We start from the raw sequence: 10,025 nt of genomic DNA, 5'->3' as shown, positions 1-10,025 counted from the left end.
AGGAAGATCATGTGGTATGATTTGAAAGCTCAATGGAAATGGACCCTGTGGTGGGACTCTTCGGTCAACAGTGCCTGGATGGTGTTAATTGCTATGCAGCATCAATTGCTTTACTGATTTACTTTTCAGCTTTATTAAACAAAAAAGCAGGAAATCACATCTAACAAGCTAAAAACAGCATTTTTTCTCTTTTCTCTTTTGGTTTAATAATTTGTTAATTGTGAAAAAACATTCCGAAAATCAAGTTGTTACTCATTCAACTAATAACCCTTTTTGCAAGTGTGATGATATGATATCATTTAGATACCTTTTATTTCTGTGTTCTTCTGAGGAACAGAAGATGCAGATTCCATTTGTTATCCACATAAAAATCAGTGTGGAATTACAGAAGTCAATGCAAACAAATTTTTGTCGCACGATGTGCCACACGCCTGAAATGTTTTCTTTGAATACATTTTGTCATACATGCTCTTTAATCGTAAATCAAATTAAACCATGTGCATCTTAAGATAGGCATAAACTAACTATGAACACACAGTGCAGTTATAAGCCAGACCACAGCACTGACTCATCCTTCATAGGCCTTACTCTGTCAAAAACCCCACACCAAAAGAGGATCATGGTAGTACTAATGAACTGCTTCATGGTGTTTTTCCTTTAAACACCACTGTGTCATTGGTCCCTCTGCTTGTTTAAGGGGTCTGGAACTGTTGGGGCTAGCCTTGCTCTGTCCTTTCATCACGCAGTGCACCTGTGAAAATCCTGCATTAAGGTGGTCGTCGTAATTTATGGCTGCCAGTCTTCAAGATGAGCTGACTATTACTGCGACTGCCTCATCGCTATCTATATCTGAGGTTGCTTGTGTGAGAACAGAGTAGGAACTCATTTGTGCAGAGCTTAACTCTTTTAACACAGAACTTTGATGTTTTCAGATCAGGTTCTTTTAGCATGAAGAGCTGACAGGTTGGTGCTCCACTGCAAATGTTGCTGGAAGCTGTCATGCTTGGCTTGTTCGGGAGAGATTCTTTGTCAGGACACTGATTATTTAAGACAGGGGCTGCCTAATAACTATCATTATAGCAGTACCTTCAGTGCAAGGGCCAATCACAGTCAAAACGAAATCTCCTCTGCCAACAAAGTCGTTGCTGAGGAATGAGCAAGAAACATGGTAAACATACTTTGGAAAACCAAAGGTTGTTATGAACATTTTAATTGAAGGATGCATGAATCAAACATTTCATATCACCTACTTTAAGGACTGCATCTATAATAAATCATAATTTGGCTCAGAAGTGACTGAATAATGAATGATTTGCTATTTGTTGGTTAAAATAGGCCATGGTTGGGGCATGCCAGATAATGATAAAGCTATAGCCCAAAGCTAAACCTCTGCTATCTGGTTGTAAAATGTTTCCAGTGCTGAAATAGCTTTATAGTTTAAGCAATTGGAATTGTTTGTAAAGATCCTTTGCATGAATACTTGAGGAGTTATGGCCTCATAATATTTTCTTATCAAAAGTGTAGGTTCAACAAATTGCCAAAAAACCACAAACTTTTTCACCTGCCCAGTGGTAGATATACTGCTGAAGCCATTACCAAGCTTTTCACACAAGAAGGACAGAGAAAGGGCAGCAAATTCCCCAATACCTAATTGCTTTCTTGACAGGGCTGAATACTAGTGATGCATTCCATTGTACTCTGAACTCGCAAAAAACAACTTCCAACACAGAAAAGTGCATGGAATGGTCATCCAAGCCAGTATTCCCAGTATGAAACTCGGACAAGGTTCACATAGCCTGAATTTGCTGATGCAGGTGATATTACAGCAGTATGGTGTCACACATAGTGAAAAATTACTTTTTACCTCATATAGTACTTTGTTTGTGAAACATGCAGTAAATACAACTTTGTAGTTATCATTTTTACTTTCATTCAATTGACCTGTGATCAACACAAAGTATTTGATAGTATGCATTCCCTTGTCAAGTTCCCTTAACTGTTAAACCAGCTGCTGTAGTTGCTTGTGAAGTTCATAGACTTGCCATTCAAAAACTGGTTTGCACCAAGCGTCCATGTTTTTCCAAGCAAATGCACTTTTAGATTGGAGGTCCGGAATATCAACTTGAAAATTCTGACTTTCATGCAATTGAAATGCACCATAACTCATAGCCATGTTCTTTGTTTATGTTTATTATGATAATGAGAATCTAGGTGTTACTTTTGATTCTACACTCTCTTTTGATTAGCACATCAAAGAAATTACCAAGATCGCCTTCTACCACCTGCGCAACATAGCTAAAATCAGGTCCTTCCTGTCCACCGCGGATGCAGAGATCCTGATTCATGCCTTTGTTTTGTCTAGGCTGGATTACTGCAATGCCTTATTCTCAAGTCTTCCACGTGAGAGCACTAAAAGTCTTCAGATGGTTCAGAATGCTGCAGCCAGAGTCTTAACACGTACAAGAAAATTTGATCATATTACACCAATCTTAGCATCTCTACACTGGCTCCCAGTTCATCTAAGATCAGACTTTAAGGTGCTGCTGATGACATACAAAACTGTACACGGCCTTGCCCCGTTGTACATGTCAGATCTCATTAAACCATATATTCCAACTCGGACATTACGCTCTCAAAATTCAGGGCTCCTGCTGGTTCCTAGGATAAAGAAGAAGTTAGCTGGCTGCAGGTCTTTTTCCTATCGGGCTCCTTTCCTCTGGAATAACCTCACAGCTGACATCAGACAATCTGGCTCTGTTGACGCATTTAAATCTAAACTCAAAACTCACTTCTTCGATTTAGCCTTTAATTAGCCCTTGATATCAAATGTAAGCTTCTTCAGTGGGTCGGTGTCAGTCTCAATGAGTTCCTATAGTACTAGATTTACATTGTGCTGCCGATGAGAAACAATCTGTTTATTCAGATCAATATCGCTGATTCTGTTCCCACAAGCTGCAAGCTGTGTCACTCTCTACACTCTCTATAGCTTCCTCTTCCTCCTCCTCGTCGTCCTCCTCCTCCTCTTCTTCTCTCTCCTCCTTCTCTTTCTCCTCCTCCCCTCTGTCTTTCAGGCTCCCTTCCGATGGACCACGGCCCCCTGGGACCATCTACTGTTTCTGGGCTCCTGCTGCCTTGAAACACTGATGGATCTGGATTGTCACACCCCGGGCTCTGCTGGATCATTGCTCTCCTCTGCTTCACTATCTCCTCATATCTATATTTCTGTAAATCTTGATGCCTCTCTCTGTCTATTACTAATTATCTTGTGTGGCCTGCCCTCTTCCAGGTCATCATGGTGGACATGGTTTTCCTCACTCAAATCGAGGGTCTAAGGACAGAGATGTTGTTCACTGTACAGATTGTATAGCCCATTGAGGCAATGTGATTGTGATTTTGGGCTATATAAATAAAATTGATTTGATCTGATTTGATTCACTGTTCCTGAGCTGAAAAACAGGTCGCTGCAGCAGCAACAGACTGTTCAGCAGCTAACCCTGGAGAACAGAGCACACACCCACGGCAGTGAGCAGGAACTGCCAGGCCTGGTAGCCTTTTCAACCAGAGGTAAGTCCATGGTGGTTATTTTGCTGTCGTTTATGACTCTGGCATGTAACAGGGTTGTTTATACATATTTGACAACAAAATCAAAGAGAGCCTGTGGAACACTGAAAAACTAGTCATTCACATATCTCACAGCCGACCATTGAGAGCTACAGGGCAGTCAATTCAGGCAGTGCACATCATTGACTGAAAAATTAGTGGGCCGAGCCATAGATCACCCCATATTTTGCGAGGAGCCAAAATGAAGCTCATTGTCTGTCATACGGGCCATCACCAATCCTAATCAAAACTGGACAAAAAGAGGGCGCTTGGGTGGAATGAGCCTAGTGAGTTACAGTAGTCCATGGAAACTTGCTGTGTTTTTAATGTAAAATTGTTGTTTGTTTTTCCAATAAGGAATGCATTGCTTACCAAAATAAAGTTTAGTATTGAATTCGGCGTTAAGCCACTATGATTTTGTTACATACTGTATGCTTAACTGAACACAGACATTAAACACAAATTAGAACAAATTATTTTGAGTAATGCCTAGTAATGTCAACTTCTTATGTCACTTGTTTAACTAATGTGAAATAGATAAATATTGAAATAAATACATTTTCCATGCTTGAGCAAAATATATGAATAAAATATGACTTTAAGCACTTTGTCTAAATATCTCTATTTTTAAAAACTTTCAAGGTCTTGATTTTTTCCCTTTCCTCCCATGAACTCTGAAGTATGTAAATTCCCTGAGAGGGACCCTGTGAGAGTGTCTGGTGAAGAGAAAAGTAAGATAAGCATCTGGGGTTTCTTGCAAGTTTTTGGTCAGTTATGAAACCTAAATGCACTCTTCACACACACAGAAGGAGGGCATGTCATTCAGTTTGACAGAAATAGTCTGTATTGTTACCTTTAATGGCCATTGGATCCAATAAGCAAGTAAATAACACAAGTAAACCAACCTGCAAATTCACCTCCTGTTTCAGTGTGAGCTCACCTGGAGCACAAAGTCATTCCTGCAACCAACTGACAACTTTGGAAGATGTATCTCCTGCAGCCCAACAATAAACCACTCTGTGGACTAACACAGAGGTACCAAAAAGCCCAGAACTTTGGAAGATACTCTTGATTTTGTTAACTGAGGCTGAAGCCTTGTATTAGCTTTGGCTCAACTTTGGAATGCAATTTGCATGGTGGATTTTGTCAATTTATTTCAGTAAAGTTGAGTTATGGAAACATTACTTTATAGCTAGTCTAAAATTAGGGAGTGATCATAGTGACCAATAACCGTAGCCAACCAACACATCTGAATGTTGTATGTATTAAAGCCAAGGTTGAAACATTTTTCTACTAGCAAGTTTTGTTACATTTGTAGAAAACTCTCTGAACATCCGACAGATAATAAATCAGATAATAATTCAGATGATAAATCATCTGATCTGACCAACTAAAAAAGTGACGCCAAACAGGTAGTGAAAGGTGAATTTATTGATCACAAAAATGATTTTGCTGGTAGGATGAGATGGTGAGCTCGAGCACAGGCCGAGAGCTCCCTGGAGACTCACGGTTTACATGTGAGGCTGGCTAAGGCAGTTTGGGTTGTAAGGGGTGGTAGATGTGTAGAAGGCTGGGTGGTAAGTGGTTGAGGAGCCTTTTATGGTCCAGCTTTCTAAATACATAAACTCAAGAGATATGTGTATCTGGGTATAAGTGCAGGTGCTGATTTTACCTGATGCACTGCAGGGTGTGTGGACCGGCACAGGTCCGGCCAGCCACAATTCCACGCCCAGCCTCACCAATCATCTCTAGAACGAAAAGCACAAAACACAGACCACAAACAGGCCACCACAAAGTCTGAATCATAACACCCACCCAATCGTCTCATTAAGCCTGTATTAAATACTTGGACAGGCTACCTTAGGGGTCTCAAACTTAAATTAGCTTTGGGCCACTGCTGGTATTTCAAAATGCAAACAGCACTTTGTATACATTTGTTTTGGATTAGGCTTTTAGTGTCAAAGTGAAAAGCAAAAGTGCCTGTTTGGCAATACGTTGGATTTAAACTCAGTGATAGAGAATGTGATAAGGTTAATGAGGGAAAAGGTGTTGTTACCTCAATGAGAAGTTGGAGGTGTGCAGCCTATGGCCTGCAGCTCTTTATCTAATATCTCCTTCTTGTAAATAAAAAAAGTTGTTTTATTCATAGAGCCACTCCCAGACATATTTAAAAGCATTTTGATTGATTTTGAAAATATCTGGGGTGGTTTTATGAATTACATTAAAAATCAATTTAATCTCAATCCGAAAATTACTATTTGTTTTGCTCTGTAGAGACATTTATGATGAGCGACAGCAGAGCCAGCTGCTCATTGCATTTCTTGTGACCAGTCCAACTCAAATGTTGCGCTATATATACAATTGTGTTCTTATTTCAATTGCATATGAAAGTTTAGTTTACAGTTAATTGGTAAATTGAAAATAAAAAAACACGATTGAATAAAAATATTTTGCATGCTGGATTATATTATAGTATATTGACATTTACATTACATTGACATTTTAATTCATCGTCATGAGATAGTTGGATGGTAGGGTTAGCGTTAACAACAATGCTCTGTGTTCACAGTACACAGCCACTGAGCCGGTTTTTCAGCAGCTTACCCAGTGGCCTCTAAACCAAAGAGGAGAGTCTTGGCGACAGCAGCAGCCTCCTTCAGTAGCTTTCAGCAGCTAACCCATTACAAAAACACACACACTGCAGTAACAGTTGTGCCAGGAAGCCTTTTCCGTTTGTGACAGCCAGTTTGCTTGTTTATACACTGATCAGGCAGCTGACTCTTGTCCACTGCCGAAAGCACCAACAATCGGCACAAATCGGCATCAGAACTGGACCACAGAGCAATGGAAGAAGGTGGCCTGGTCTGACAAATCATGTTTTCTTTTACATCATGTGTGCCTGTGTGTTGCTTACTTGGGGAACACATGGCACCAGGATGCACTATGGGAAGAAGGCAAGGTGGCAGAGACAGTGTGATGCTTTGGGCAATGTTCTGCTGGGAAATCTTGGGTCCCGCCATCCATCTGGATGTTACTTTGACATGTACCAACTAGCATTGTTGCAGACCACGTACACCCTTTCATTGAAACGGTATTCCCTGATGACTGTGGCCTCTTTCAGCATGATAGTGCGCCATGCCACAAAGCAAAAATGGTTCAGGAATGGTTTGAGCAGCACAACAATGAGTTTGAGGTGTTGACTTGTCCTCCAAAATTCCCCAGCTCTCAATCCAATCGTGCACCTGTTTGATGGGCTCGACAAACAAGTCCAATCCATGGATGGCCCACCTCGAAACTTACAGGACTTAAAGGATCTGCTGGGTGCCAGACACCACAGCACACCTTCAGGGGTCTAGTGGAGTCCATGCCTCGATGGGTCATATCAGGGCTGTTTTGGCAGCAAAGGGGGGACTAACACAATATTAGGCAGGTGGTCATAATGTTATGCCTGATTGCTGTATATGATTGTGGCATTTAACAGAGCTGTTTATTTTTATTTTTTATTACACTAAAAAAGCCAAAGACACTTGTTAAAACTACCAAACTAGCTGCTACAACATATTCCTGCAGGCCAACAAAAGCTCAGTTTGGTAACACATGCCCCTTCATGTGTTCTGGAGGAGTGACTTTGGATGGGAGGGATCTAAAAAAAATGAGCTTACTCTTGCTGGTTCCTACAATCTTACCTTACCCAGCCTTAAGATTGACTTGAGAAATGTCCAGAACATCTACTTTCCAGATCTACTTACCCGAGTGAGGTATCTCAATGTAGGAACAATGCTCTCATGATATTTTAACACATAACACATTTGTCCAATATTATAAGGAACTCTATAATTAAAGGATTGTCCCAGTTTTCAATGTTGTAGTCATGTCAATTACCTGTCCACATCAGTCCAAACAGAGATCCATGTGTGGACCAAGTTGTACTGTGGTTGTGCTACGAGACATTAAGCCATGCAGCAGAACGTCCCAGGCCGCCTTTGTTTCCTGCAGTGATTGACAAGGCAGCTTAATGATAGAGCAACCAAAGGAAATAACATGAAGATGCACGTACATAGTTACACTTTGTTTCCTATGCAGGCCTTTCTACCATATGTGTAGCATGTGTCTGAAATTACACCCCATATATGAAAAGGATTAGATATGATTCTTATGTGTGTTAGCTTGCAGTTCATACCAATTTGTTGAGTATATATAAAATTATCAAAATATTTTAAAAGCTTACAGCACAGGAGAACCTAATCATGAGTTGTCCCTACAAATGTTTACATCAGACACTACATCCTCTGCTGCTTTGGCTGTAAAACTGTGTGAAGAATGCAGTAATGACACATGGTATGCACTGCTTGAACCGCTGTACCGACAGCACATGGGAGGTATGTCCCCGTGGCCATGTTGACATGAACACCAAAAAAGCAAGCATCAGCTACACAAACGACTTCCTACTTTACACCCAGCAAGATGTAATTTTTATCTAAATAAAAGGACGTAAAAAGCTTGAAGCAATTAGGACAATTCAATTATCTAAAAACTGTGTCTGAGGCCTGAAGCACAAGTGAGGGTGGAGAGGTTGAATCGACAACTAATCCTGTATCCTGTTTTAAGTTTGCTGCACTGGTGAATCACAGCAAAGATCATTCTTAATGGAGCGAGCAGGTACACTTTAAGTGACACACACATTCCTGTGTTGAATTTGCTCATTTTTGATGGTTTCATCACCTCACACCATTTGCTGTTGATTTAGGCCGAGGAATGTGATGGATAATCTGTTAGCAGTGGTGAGGGCAGCTGAACCTGAGGTACCTGAACACAGTTGTGACAGTCATGGTAAAATAAGTTTGAGTAATGAACAGCTTGACAATTAATATATCCCAAAAACCTGCTTTCTCTCTTCCTGTCAGATGAATGAGAAGCCTTTATATTGGAAGTACTATTGCACATTCACAGAGCTTGCATTCAAGCAATAACAAGTGATGTTTTCTGTCAATCCATACCAATGTTGCTGTTTCTATTGATTATAGGTAGAACTGAATACTTATTTTTCCTTTCCTTCAGTATGTTCTTATGCATGTAACAGGTCTTGAAAGTCAAACATCTGTGCACCAACAGGAGCTCCTCTCTCACAGAAAACACTGCTCCTGAAGTGCCTGAAACAGTCACTAGTCCTGCCTTTAATTCTGTGACTTCTTGACATCACATTGTCACCGTGTCATATATTTGTATGATTTATGCAGAAATATTAGATTATTTAGCATAGCTCGAACTGGTTAGTGGGGCTAGTTTAGGCAGGCATGAGTTGAACAATCAGAGCAGATTGGGTATTTGGGAGGGGGGCCTTTAAGAGACGGTAGCTAAAACAATGCGTTTGAGACAGAGGATGAACACAGAGCTGCAGCACTGGACAGTACGAGAAAATGTATGTGTTTTTTGAGCATTAAAGCATGTAAACCTAGTGACCCAAAATAAAAGTATCAACCTGAAAATTACCACAAGAAGTCTGCTTTAATGCTCCATGTGTCTGAAGCATTTCTGTTTTTTTTTTTAAGAAATCAAACATCTTGATAGTTAACATCTGCAATGATAAAGGCCCTCAAAAAGCCCTCAATTGGCTTATGACACACAATATTTAAATGATATTACAGTTGATATTAACAGTATTTTCATATTAACAAAGATAAAAAATGACAAAATGTAGATACAAACCAGCAGAGAATTATTACAGAGTTTTTTTGTGATTGTTGCAGGCAAAAATCCTTGATTATGCGGCACGTTTTCCTAAAAAATGCGATGGAATATGCAGGATATTTATGCAATTTTATGCTATGAAATTGCGGGAACTTGCAAAAATTGCGGGAACTTGCATAAACTGCGGTTTGTTGAAAAATAGAAAAAAAAGTGATTCCCCCAACACCCTGTTCTCACTAGGCTACTACCTTAATGTAAAAAGCCATTTCTTATTACTTCCTATGATAAGCAGCATACTACATCACAGAAAGTGCTGGGAATATTAAAGTTCTCAGGTTCTTTTATTTCAGACCTTAATGAACACATGGCTCAAACTTACAAAGCATTGATGAGTCAAACAAGTTCTGTAGCTTTACAAAAGGAATATGCTACAACTTCTGTAAATATGAATAAATAAAATATAAAAAAATAAAATGTGTGCTTTCTTTTTTACAGAGGTAGCTATACAAAATAGACATCTTCTGTTAAAAAAAGTGCTTCCAATGCACAAAGTGCAGTCTCTTATTGGGTAAATTTACACACTACTAATATACTTACAACTGTAAGGTTTTTGAAACTAGTATGATTTTTTTGTTGGCATATGAGACTGATTTGCGGGTTTCATGATGGCTTCATTGCGGGGTTTGCAGCTTTTGATGATGTTCACGTCGCGTAATTACGTCACTTCATAATATGAT

The sequence above is a fragment of the Sparus aurata genome, chromosome 6 (genome assembly GCF_900880675.1).
Source record: "Sparus aurata chromosome 6, fSpaAur1.1, whole genome shotgun sequence".
In the NCBI taxonomy this organism is placed as follows: domain Eukaryota; kingdom Metazoa; phylum Chordata; class Actinopteri; order Spariformes; family Sparidae; genus Sparus; species Sparus aurata.
This window is presented reverse-complemented; position numbering follows the sequence as displayed.